Source organism: Schistocerca gregaria, chromosome X (assembly GCF_023897955.1).
Source record: "Schistocerca gregaria isolate iqSchGreg1 chromosome X, iqSchGreg1.2, whole genome shotgun sequence".
Classification (NCBI taxonomy): domain Eukaryota; kingdom Metazoa; phylum Arthropoda; class Insecta; order Orthoptera; family Acrididae; genus Schistocerca; species Schistocerca gregaria.
This window is the reverse complement of record NC_064931.1, coordinates 325,068,412-325,081,624: the sequence shown is the minus strand read 5'-3', so window position 1 is coordinate 325,081,624 and position 13,213 is coordinate 325,068,412. Positions and strand designations below refer to the sequence as shown.

The following is a 13,213-nucleotide window of genomic DNA, read 5'->3' as shown; positions in this document are numbered from 1 at the left end:
AAAGTTAAAGTACCTCGTGCACGGGTGAAAGTTACACGGTGGACATCATCCACCCCGACTGTATTTTTCACAGTTGATATACCTTATATGTGCATATTATGCATCGGGATGCTCGTCAGAAACATGTAAATTTCGTAACATACATTTCCCGAATTTGCCTTGCAGTTTTAGTTTTATGATGAAAAGTGCTCAAAAATTTGGTAAAGTGCGTTTAAATATGGCCCTAACATAAACATAAGTTGACGCCACAGGTTTGTCGTAGAAAAGAGCGTGAGCATGTTTTGAGCATTTACGCTTGTGATGAACTATACGAGGAAGTTGTGTTCATTACACAGGTCTAAACAGTTGCAAATGACTTTTATAAGATGTGCAAGCCTGTATATAGAGATACACTAAAGTTTAGAAGGAAGAAACTGGTTAGTGGGCTGTAGTTGTATTAAATAAAAAGGAAAAAAAAACGGTTTTGCTAATAGAGCAACATACTGGAGCATTTGCTTTTCACTACTGTATTCACTGTCAAATTTGTTGTAGAACATTCCCGCTCAAGGCAGTAACTGGCAAGTTAAACTCAGGTGAAATCTGCATTGTCAAGCCGAAGAAATCAGTTCTGACTCTTTTTTTCCCCTTTGGATATTACTCAGATGATGTTACCTTGGAACAAAAATTTTATCTTAATTTTAAATATTTTCTATTGCCTTGCAGAGTGATTTACACTATGATGCACAAATGATAGTATATATTTGCTGTGAAAAAAAGTTACAGTAATGAATATTTCAGAGTTGAGCTCTACAGTAAATGAAAATTAAAAAAGCAGCCCTTTGATAACCCATAAGAGAGACATGTAGAGCAAAGTGCATAAAGCTCTTTGTGCACAGTGTGTGTCCTTGGCTGTTGTTCAGAGTTAGGTATTTGGCAGGAAACTGGAAACACACATGACTTCAGAGATAATTTAGTTTGCCTTTTCTCTGTGAATAACATGACATTTAGGATTGTAGATGCCTTTCACATTGTGTACCATGTTTTTACAAAACCTATAGTCAAGGAATGCTAGTCCAAATGTAACTTCAATTTCTTTCCCACATATACAAGAGTGGTTGTGAGAAGCTTCTGCTGCTAGGTGTGTCTCCTTATGTGATGGTTTAAATTGGTTAATATGCCTTTATCTATATGAAAGTGATAAGCCAGTATTTTTGTTTGTGCACTGCCGTTTTGCGCAGTGGCAGTCAGGAGATTATCTGCTCCATAATAAGTACCTGGCATACAATGTTGAATGTCGAATTTGTGACCAAAGTAACTTGAAGCTGATTTTACACTCATGCTGCATCTACCCACTTGTGTTATTTTCCTGTTCCGCATAATGAAGAGAGATCGAAAATGAAAAAGTTTTCAAGACGTTAAAGAAGTGAAACAAAATTTGCCACACACATAAATCAGTGCATTTGTTCATTCATTCATGCCTATATAATTTTGCATGTGCTTCAGTATGAAGAATAATGTACACAAGCATGTGGAACAAGCAAAAAAAGATTATAGTGGAAGGAAACCTGTATTACACTTCGTTTTATCAACCAAATTCTGTGTGTGATTAGTGATACATTACATAACCGTTTCTAATGAGTGGTATTGCCCTTACTTGTATTTATTGAAATAAAATACAAATGAAAATCTGCTATGGCAGAACAATATAAAGTCCAGTTACAAACCTACTGAATTATTTAGCATCTTCCTAAGATTGCTTACCATTTATATCAGCATATAGATACTTCAAGGATTGGCCTGCTTATTGTAACACAAGGATTATTCTAATATGAACTTATTTGCAACATTGCTAACACAGATTTGTACTGAATGAATCCAGCTGTTTGCATTTGTCCAGTGTGTCATCATTGAAGTGTTAATTTTGTTGGCTTTCTTCGTCCTTAGCAGTATGGGTATTTATTTGCGTATTGCATCAGATCATAATATAATCATCATCATCATCATCATCATCATAATCATCTTGCTAGTCTATTGGAAATGAAAGTATACAAAGTAAACTGTAGGTGTAGATTGGCACTACCCTACAAGATTTTTATAATACGTTCTCACATAACAGAAGACCATTGCCAAATATTGGTCCAGAGTACCTAATTCGCTTTTATATTTTTGCTAGAGTTGACGGAAGTATGTTTCCATGTCCTCCTTTCAGTAAACCTGAAAAACCAAGCAGCGTCCACCCCACAGTGAGTGAGATGTGTGACTCAGGAGAACAAGACGTTACTGTCATGCACAGATGGAAGTCAGAAGGTGGATGCTCTCTGTGCACACCTTCAGAGCAGAGCCTGGAACTTCATCTAAGCCTAATGCCTTACTTTTTAATTTCTGTATTGTCTTTCTGGCTTCATACTTTGTTGTGGGAAACATCATTGTGCTTGCTGTGTATGTCATTGTAGGTGATATGTGTGTTTAAAGAAGTTTTATTGCAACACCACTGCATTACCAGAGAAACAATCAGTTACAAAATTTCCTAATTCCTGAGGATGATCTATTATTCTGCCACCGTCTTTGCTTTGTATGTTGTTATACTAGTGTCTGCCTTTTCCTGTTTATTGTTTTATGACATCCCATACCCCTTTGCTTTTATATTATTTTGTCGTAGAATAGTTTTTTTGCAGCAAGCTGTAGCCCTTCATATATCTCTTTATATCTGTGATAGTAATCTAGTATCTATGGAACAGAGTAGTGCTTTCACAAAGACTGGGGCATTTAACTGTCTGGGAACACATTCTAATATTCACAGTTATCCTTCTGTTTTCTTTAGATGCTGCTATAGAAATGGCTACTTTTGCAAGTGTCTTCTCAAAAATTAATGTAAACAGTGTGCTGAATTTAGATAACTTCGAATGTTTATTTTTTTCCATATACACTTTATCCCAGGTTTGATTTCCCAGAGCCCTAAAAGAAGTAAAAGTGCTCAAAAATGCTTAGAAAGTTATTACTAATTTCACTCCCTAACACTTGTATTGATATTCATGTCTTCAAGTGTCATGTTAGTTTTGGTGATGGAGACTCTTTCCAGAACTTCAGTTCATTTGTTAAAGAAAGTGTCTACATAACCACTAGGTGAGTGGGACACACACAGAATGACTAACATGACTTGTATTTCGCTGAGGGAATAATAGACAAAATTACATATAGTTATATTGAAGGCACAAATATGAAAAAGTATCTTTGGATTGGAAACAGTGGTCCATCTGCATCCTAACTGTTGCAAACTAGTGTGAAGTGCATGACAAACGGTACTATCCATTGTACCAATTATTTTGGTTTATTCTTATTCCATTCATGAATGGAGTATGGGAGGGATGGCTGTATCTGTGTGTAACATAATTGATCTAAACATACCCTCATATTCCCTACAGTAGTGATGTGTAGGAAGTTGTAGTGTATTCGTAGATTGATATTTAAAGCTGGTTCTTGAAACTTTGTAAGTAAGCTTTCTTGGGACAGTTTGTGTCAATCTTAATGTGTCTGCCAGTTCAATTTCTTCTTCATCCATGTAATACTCTACCATGGGTCAGACAAACTTGTGAACATCTGTGCTGCCCTTCTAAGTATACACTCAATATCCCCTCTTAGTCCTATTTGTCCCACACACTTCAGTAATATTCTAGGATGGGTCACACAGGTGATTTGTAAGCAACCTCTTGTATAAACGGAGTGCATTTTCCTACTATTCTACTACTGAAGTGAAGTCTGCCACCTGTTTTAGCTACAATTGGGCCTATTCATTGTTTCATCCTGTATCACTAAGAAAAGTCACATCCAAGTATTAGTACAAGTTGATCAATTCCTATTGTGAGTCATTGATACTGTAGTCACAGGACACTACGTTTGTTTTGTGAAGTTAGCAAATCTTTGCAATTTTGAACCTTGAAAGCAAGTTTCCTCTCTTCCAGTCTTTGAAATCTTATCAAGATCTGACTAAAAACCCTCCCCAAGGTGACTCATATCTCTAATGGGAGTACGTGTGTGATCACCACAGTGCCCCAGTCCTTGCAGCACTACTTCACTTTCCATGCTGCAAGTTTATCCATTCACTATTCTCTCCCCCCCCCCCCCCCCCCCTCTGCCTTTCCATTAGATGGTCACCCTGATGCTGACTGTGCTTGGATTTGGTTTGTGATTTTGAACGCTTGTTTTCATCTCTGCCAGCATTATACAACTTTTCATTCTTAACTATGTGGTTCGCATTGTCCATTGTTGGGTTTGATAAGCTATTTCTTTTCCAAATTTTAGAGAAATGGATATTGTGCAGTTAAGATTGCCCAGCAAAGCATTTATTCTATGGTTCCCATTGTTGGGTTTGATATGCTATTTCTTTTCCAAATTTTACAGAAATGGATATTGTGCAGTTAAGGTTGCCCAGCAAAGCATTTATTCTATCTTTTGTGCCTTTTTCCCTTTACACTCTTCTGTTCTTGCAAAGGTACAATGCCCAGAACCATCATGATAGCCATTCCATTATGGAGGTGGGTCATCAAGTACGTGCACAGAGGTAACCCCCCTGACCATGCATGGATCACACTGTTGGTGCCTGAGCTGCAAACTCGCCATACATCCCAAGGAGTATATGCCTGTCATGGGAGGGCACTTGGACTCTGGGCAACAGTTTACCAGCCAGGGTGATGTGGTGGGAGCCCTCATTTGGAGTGGGTGGCACCATAGTGGAAGACTCCCATATGAGGTGAATTAAACTTTCTTCTGCTGGTGGCTGCACAGTCCCAGCAGTCTCTTCTTACTTATTACAACAGTCTCTTATTACAACACAGGAGATATGAGACACGAAAGTGTTTCCTTCCCTGGCTATGCTGTGCGAGGAATATTGAGCTCAGAGACAAGGAGAGAAATACTTTCCTCTATACTTAGGTTGTTCTAGGACTGACAGGGACTCCTTTTTGACTACAAAGCCTCTGTTTGTCATTGAACACCTCGAGGACAGGTTTGAGAAAGTTGAAGCACTTTCAAAAATGAAAAGTTGCTCCGTTTCGATTAAAACAGCTTGCCCTGCTCAGTCGCAGGCACTGCTTGCCTGTTACAAGCTTGGTGACATTCGTGTAACTGTAACTTCCCATAAGTCTCAATATAGTTCAGGGTATCATCTTCCACTACTATCTCCTTTTACAGACAGATGAAGTCACATGCTAATTTGGAGCAACAGGCTGTGCATTTTGTCCAGCATGTCCAACAGGGACCTAAGGACAATAGGGTTGATACTGAAGCCTTCATCTTGGCCTCTGAAGGCAGCTTGTTGACTGAAGAAGGCAAGGTGATGCAATATTGATGTGATGTGAAGCTGTAAGTTCCCCTCTCAGTGGTGCTACAAATGCACAAGATCCGGGCACCCTCCTTCCATCTGTAACAACAGCAGGGAGCACCATTACCCCTTTTCACTGGACTGCATCGTCTTCCAAAGAGAAAAGAAAATCCAAGAATACAACACTCTTGATTGACTCACATATCTGGAGGCCAATAAGAAATATGATTGTCTATATCCTACATGTATGATGATGACATATGCTACAGCTATGACTTCATTATCCTCTCTAGCGAAAGTACCATTGCCCCGGTGTCTTCTATGCCAGGCCCTTAGGGGCTGCTTAACTACAGTACTCCCCCAATGGGTGGGGGCTGCCCTCCTATTGCTTCCCCCACACCCCCACTGGGATGTGTCAACTTGTCATCTGCCAGAGATTTGTCAGCAACCTACAGCCACAGCAGCAGCTCCCTCCTCTGGCATCTCCTGCCCTTTGGACACTCCCTTCTCAGGAATCTGCTGCTCTGCAACCAATGACAGGAGGAGCCGCAGCTTGAGTGTCATTGGACTTCACATTCCTTGTCTGTCCCAGAATCTGGGGCAGATAAGCCATCGCAGATGTCTGAATCATGTAAGGAGACGAAGGACAAGTAGTAGTCCTTGAAGAAGAAGGTGCCTCTGGTGACCCCCTTGCCACTGGGCTCCAAACATTCTGTCTCTGTCTCTGAAGTGGTTGTGGTTGCCCTTGTGCCACCTCCCCCCCCCCCCCCCCCCACACACACACATCCATCTTGGTTCTGAACCAAAGTGTGTTGAGGCTATATCCTTGCAACTGGTGACAGCTGGTGGCCTTGAGGCATGACCTGCCTACTTGGTCCCTTTTAGCCCTCATGGTATACTGATAGTATGATCCTCCAAAGGAACTTTAGTATTTTTTTTTTCAGCCACCTGGCTGAGCTACAAAAAGCTCTTATGCATTTCCCCTGCCTTTTGCATTGCCCTCCAGGGAACTTAGTTCCCAGCAATGTGGAAACCTACTCACCATGGCCATTGGAGCTATTTGAAGAATTATGCTGACTATGAAAGAGTATCAGGTGGTGTTTGCATGTATGTTCTGGGGTTAGTCTACAGGGAACACATGCCATAAATTATGACTATGGAGGCTGTGGCTGTTCATGTGAGGCCATCTTTGTAATTTACCATCTGTAATATGTATCTCCCTTCAGTGTCCCCGAATGCATTGTCTCCACTGTTTTCTCAGCCCCCCCTCCCCTTCCTAATATTGGGTGACTTCAATGCCCAAAACTGTTTGTGAGGTGGAACTACGGCCACTGGCCTTGGTTATGCTGTCTAAAACTCACATGCAGACTTGCAGGGATTAAACTTCACCTCTTGAACACTGGTGTTTCCACTTACTTCAGTGTGGCATATGGGTCTTATATGGCCACTGATCTTTCCATTTGCAGCCGAGGTCTTCTCCCCTCTTTCCATTGGAGAGTCCATGGTGCCACTTGCCGTCCTCCCAGATAGGCTCTCAACAAAGTTGACTGGGATGCCATTGCCCTTAGCACCCCACCCCATGGAGGTAACAATGCAGCAGTCGAAAGCACAACTACAGACATTCTACTGGCAGCTGACTTAGTGGTTCCTTATTTCTCAGCAATCCCCTATTCCTTGGTACCTCCCCTTCAGAAGACAGTACCTTGATGGATCCCAAAATCATCATGGCTATTAGAGATTGCAGATGGGCTTTCCAATGTCATAAGTCACATCCTTCCATGGAGCACTTCATTGCCTTTAAATGACTCCATACCTGGTTCCACCACGTGGTAAAACTACAGAAACAAGAATGCTGGGAATGTAATGTCACTACCATTGGGTTGTGTATCCTTTCCTTACAGAATTGGGCAAAGATTCAATGACTCTGTGGTCACCAGTCTCCCACAGATGTACCTAGTATCTCTCTAAAAGGTGTTGTCTGTACTGATCCAGGCACTGTCACTGAACATTTTGCTTTGTCTGAGAATTATCAGCCTGCATTTTTCATCCTCAAACAGCAGAGGGAGAGAATTCACTTACTTTTCACTACATGTCACGTGGAGCCATAAAATGTTCTGCTCAGTGAGTGGGAAGAACCTTACCCCTTTGCCCTGACACATCTCCAGAGACAGACCACATGCACAGTCAAATGCTCAAACACTTATTGGTGGATTGTCAGCATCATGTCCTTGCCATTTTCAGCTATATCTGGGGCAAGGGTGAGTTCCATCTCAGTGATGAGAAAGAATTAGTGTCGTGATACTGAAAATGGGCTAACCCCCTTGAGATGGACAGCTATTGCCCAATTAATCTCACTAATGTTCTCTGCAAGCTGCTCCACATATGGTTAACCAGTGGCTGTGTTGGTACCTGGAGTCGCGGGACCTTTCGGCTCTTTCACCAGCTGGTTTTTGCCAAGGTTGTTCTGCTGTTGACAATTTGGTCTACCTGGAGTCTGCTGTCTGGTCAGCTGTTGCCAGGTGTCAGCGACTTATTGCTGTCTTCTCCAACTTGCAAACGGCTTATTACATGACATGACGTCACCACATTCTCATTACCCCACATGGATTGGTTCTCCAGGGCCCACTCTTGAATTTGGCCCTGAACTTCTTGCCACACTGTACATTCTGGGTTTAAGGTGGTGCTTCCCACAGTACCCAACATGTACGAGAGAATGGGATCCCACAAGGCTCTGTATTAAGTGTGCACTTTTTTCTAATGGCCATCAATGGTATTAGTTGCAACTGAGGGATATTGAGTGTCCCACTCCATGTACAATGATAATTTTTGTATTTACTATTGCTCCTCAACTGTGGGTGTTCTTGAACACAGGTTGCAGTGTCCCGTACACAAGGCTCCATCCTGGGCTCTCACCAATGGCTTCTGGGTTTTAGCTGCCAAGGCATGTGTCGTGCACTTTTGGTGCCGTCATACTGTCCATCTACACCCAGGACTCTACCTTGATGACCAACACGTCAATGTGGTGAAGTGTTATCACTTTCTGCGACTGGTCTTCAATGCATGGTCGACATGGCTTCTACATCTTCAGCAACTTAAGCAAACATTCTGGTCACACATTAATACTCATTGCTGCCTTAGTAACACCACCTGGGGTGCAGACCACTCTACACTCTTGCAGCTGTACAAAGCTTTGACCTTCACATGTCTTCATTATGGGAATCTGGCATATCACTCAGCATCACCTTCAGCATTGCTAATAGTGGACCTGATACACCATTGTAGGGTCTGAGTTGCAACAGATGTCTTTTGGGCCAGCCCTGTGAACAACCTACTCATCCTCCTCCCCCATCCCCCACCTGCTGGTCAGATGACAAAAAGTGCTGCTCATCTAAGCATCTGAACTATGGTGTCCATTTTCCTGGTAGGAAGATCCACTTCACATGACAGAGGCCCAAGGCTGGGATCGTGATTGCAGTTCACATATAGTGTCGCTGCTTTGAACTCCAGCTACCCCTTATGTCACTTCTTATTAGGTTGCAATCATGTACCCTCCTGTGGTATGTGCCCCATCATCAGATCCGTCTCTGTGTATCCTTTGGACCAAAAGACTGTTGATCCCGTGATTTTTCACTGCCTGTTCTTGGCCATCCTGGTTGCATTTCTGGGTTCAGAACCAATGTACACCAATGGCTCTCTGATTGATGGACAAACCAGTTTTGCCTATACACAATGCAGGATGCAGTAAACTACACTGTTTGCTTAACGGATGCAGTGTATTCACTGCAGAATTGATGGGGATTAATCAAGCCTTCAGCCATGCTGGTTCTTACACAGGTGTGAAATTCTTAATCAGCACTGACCCCCTGAGTGGTCTTCAGGCTATCAACCAGTGCTACCCTCTACACCCTTTGGTTGTGACTATCCAGAATTTCCTTTGTGACCTCCACAAGCTGAACAGTCAGCCATCTTTGTCTGGACCCAAGGTCATGTTGGTATCCTAGGGAACAAATATGATGACCCGTTGGCTACCAGGATGCGGACTTTGGAGATGAGGATACTGCAATCAAACATTCGCTCTCCTACATTGTCAATTTTTGGAGACTTGGAACACGGATTGTTATGCTCTGATTCCTCCGAACCATAAAGGGGACCATGACTGTATGGCTGTTTTCCCTTTGTGCTTCTTGCAGGGAATCTAATGTTCTCTGTCGGCTTCACATTGGCCACACTTGACTGACCCATGGCTGCATCCTCTGAAATGAGGATCCATCCCACCGTTGGTGTGGTGCCTGTCTGGTGGTGGCCCACATCCTACTGGATTGCCTTGATTTGGCCACGTTATGGCGAAACTGTAAACACAGTGACATGCTACCTCTGGTACTAGGAGACAGCGCTATATCACTTGGTTTGATTTTACATTTTACTCATGAAAGTGGTTTCTACTCCTCTTTGTGACATAGGGCACATTAGCCTCAATGGCCACTTGAAGAACTGGAGGGGGTGCTCTCATTGCCTGCTCCAACCCAGAGGGCCCATGGCTGCTCTTGCCTGGTGGTCTGACCTGGCTCCTGCTCTTCCCACCTTTTTAATTCTTATCCTTTTACATCTTTCATTGTTTTACTGTTTCATCATTGTCATTCTCTCTTCTGAGCTTTTATAAACTTATAAGCATGACACACAAAGCATTGAGGGACTGATGATTGCCGGCCAGTGTGGCCGAGCGGTTCTAGGCGCTACAGTCTGGAACCGCGCGACCGCTACGGTTGCAGGTTCGAACCCTGCCTCGGGCATGGATGTGTGTAGTGTCCTTAGGTTAGTTAGATTTAAGTAGTTCTAAGTTCTAGGGGACTGATGACCTCAGCAGTTAAGTCCCATAGTGCTCAGAGCCATTTGAACTGATGATCTTGTAGTTGGGTCCCTTTAACTCCATCAAGCTAGTCATTCATCCATCCTTGTGACTGAATATGTGTTCATCTTTCTTCAGACAGTACTTCAGTATAAATAACTGCAGCTTGTGCAAAAAGTATGAGGTTTCTATTTATATTCCATGCAAGGTCATGAATATTCAACACAAATAGCGGAGTTCCAACACACTATCCTGGGACACAGTTAAAGTTACTTTTACATATGCTGGTGACTCTCCATCTGAGATAACATGGCCCTGTGAAGTACTTTGAACCACCCATCAAATGATGGCTTCTTTAATGTGTCTGTAGATGAAAACAGTATTATCATCCAACAGGGCAATGGTGCTAAGAATACTACCACAAATTCTATAAGGTGGTTCCAGTAAAACATTACAAAACACTTCACAACACACTAGTTTCCAGATATACATATGTTGAAAATTTATGGAACATCTTAGGAACCCACATTAAAAACAGATGTATTACAAATAAAAAGTATAAGATGTAGCTACTTCTAGTAGCCAGGAGAAAATATTGGCAGTGGAGACACTGAAAGTGAAGAATAAATAAAGAAATGCTCTACCAGTATTTTTGCAGAAGAAAGAAGGCATCTATTTACAGTGGATCTTGGTATGAAACAATATGTAGTCATTTTTAAGCTTTCTGTGTCTTGTTTTATGTAAATAAGTCACAATTTCAGATTTGTAGCCGTTTCTGTATTTTTATACTTTTGCAGTAATTCATACTCACATAATGTCAATTTGCTTTTATACCAGAACACTTTTTCAGGCTTCCAAATACAACTGTTCAATTTTAACACTAGAATTGTGACACAGGAACTATGAAGAGAAAAGCCTAAATGTCCAAATACTTGATATGCTACTAAAATGAGTGGCTTCTTGAAGCTGTGTTTTATTTGATACAATGTTTTTTTATGTGTAAAATAAATGCTAGAGCATCAGGCATCTGTGGTTTACATTGTTGTTAACACTGATTAACCTAAAGCCAAAATATGTATGTGTCTGACAACATTCTGCACTTAGCCAGTTGACTTCCATGAGGCCAGTGGACACAGCAGCACTATCGTCATGTTCCCACTGGTGGCTACAAACTTTACTCTGTTTAGTACAGTATATCTGTTCTTGGTGTGGGGGGAAAAACTGTATACTGCAATAAAAACAGTGAAGTGGGTGGCCATCAGTGGGCCTACAGCATCAGGCATGAACGCGTACTGTGTGTGTCGGCGGCCTAGTGCACTCAATGTGTTAGTGTATTTGAAACTAGAGCAGAGTGTAATAAGTAAGGAAGTAATTCCATAAGGTTACTATAAAGAAAAACCAATGCAATGAATTGTTACTATTTGTATGGTGACAGACTGAAGAAAATGTATCCCTAAATCACATATTAAAAAAATTGACTCCTAGAAAGTGGTTAACACTGTGTTTATAGTCATACCTTCACTAGAAACTTACAAAGAGCAGCAGCTAGTTGATGCCCCATTGCTGAGAAATATCTCACAATTCTTCAAGTAGCATATGTGCCCCTTTATTTTGGTGTCTGGAACAAGTATACTGTGAACAATATGACATTGCATTTAATTTTCTGGAACTTCCCTGAAATACCCTCTGTCCTACAATTTCCTTTTTGCTGTGATCAGTACGCACTAAAACTTCTGTGTTTAAACTCTTCTATTCATAATAAACAAATGAAATGACCAAAACTTCCTTGTATGCTGTTTGTCATTGCAGGTCAACCATATTGCACATATGCGATTCACTATGAAAAGAAAACCACACCCCTGTTTATTACTTGGGCTAACCTATCATTCTGTAATAGTCTGAACCTGTTATTGTCCTCAGACCCTCAAAAGCAAAGCTCTGTCTTCTGGCCCTAATTGGCCAATTGGGACTGACTGACTGACTACTAGGTCATCCTCTGCCAGTGCCATCACTGAGTGTAATTGGAGGAGCATGGGGCTGGTGAAAGAAAAATAAATTTAAAAAGTCCTGTGAGCAGTGTACCAAAGAATTCAGTACACCAGTGTTCCTACAGAAAGGAAACTGGTGAACCAACACCCCCCCCCCCCCCAAAAAAAAAAAGGAGGAGGTCCAAAGCCCTTTGACCATACATCAGTAGTGCTGTCAGACAAAATTGAAGACAGCTCACCTACAGAAGCAGAGAGTATGAAGCCAGCTGGAGGAAAACAACCAGCCCCTGTCCAAACCTACGAAAAGTGTACAGTTCCAGTACTGGCAGCAAGAAGCAGGAGTGTTAGTATAACTACTTCAGGGATAAAGGGTTTCCATATTCCAATAGAATATCACTGGTACCAGGATGCACGTGGAGGAACCATATCTCTTGGCACAGATGAGGCCAAACTCTGTCTCTCCAGAGACTACTCAGAAAATCACCAGTGCCCCCTGGGCTTTAGTATCACAGCTTGCAAGCAGTTGCTGCAGTAGTGCTTCTATCATATAGGATCCTCATACATGCTCTATACTTGCTCACTAATGAGCCTCTATACAACAAGACTTTTCAGCACTCAAATGTTACTGTTCATCTCGTCTATTCACCACTGTGCCCCAAGCCTTCTCATACAATCATCAGTGGTAAATGGATGATGAGCTGCACTCTAGTGACCACTTCCCAATCTGGATACATCCAAAATAAAACAGCCCAGTTGCCGTTCAGCAAGGCAAACTGGTGGCATCATCACCAGCTGTTTTGACATAGAGACTGTGTCTGAAGCTGTGTAGGTCACACCACCAAAATAATTCACTATGCAGCTGATGCATTCTCACCAGAGGTACTAGGACAGCAGGAAGTTATAAATGCCATTTCACAACTGGATAAAGGATTATGGATGTGTGAAGGTCCCAGTGCAGACCATGTGATGTGAATCTCACAGCCTTTTTAGTGTTCAGTACTGTATCTGGGCCACATCAAGTTGTCAATAGAGTGAGTTCTAACATCTGAAGAGCTAAACCAAATGCAAGCCAGAATGCTAACA

At 41.9% G+C, this 13,213-nt stretch overlaps 1 protein-coding gene across 3 annotated transcripts in view; it reads left to right on the top strand.

Moving 5' to 3' along the window:
* The window catches only part of LOC126299231 (uncharacterized), a 251,445-nt gene that overhangs the window by 1,008 nt on the left and 237,224 nt on the right, over positions 1 to 13,213 (top strand). The window lies entirely within an intron of this gene.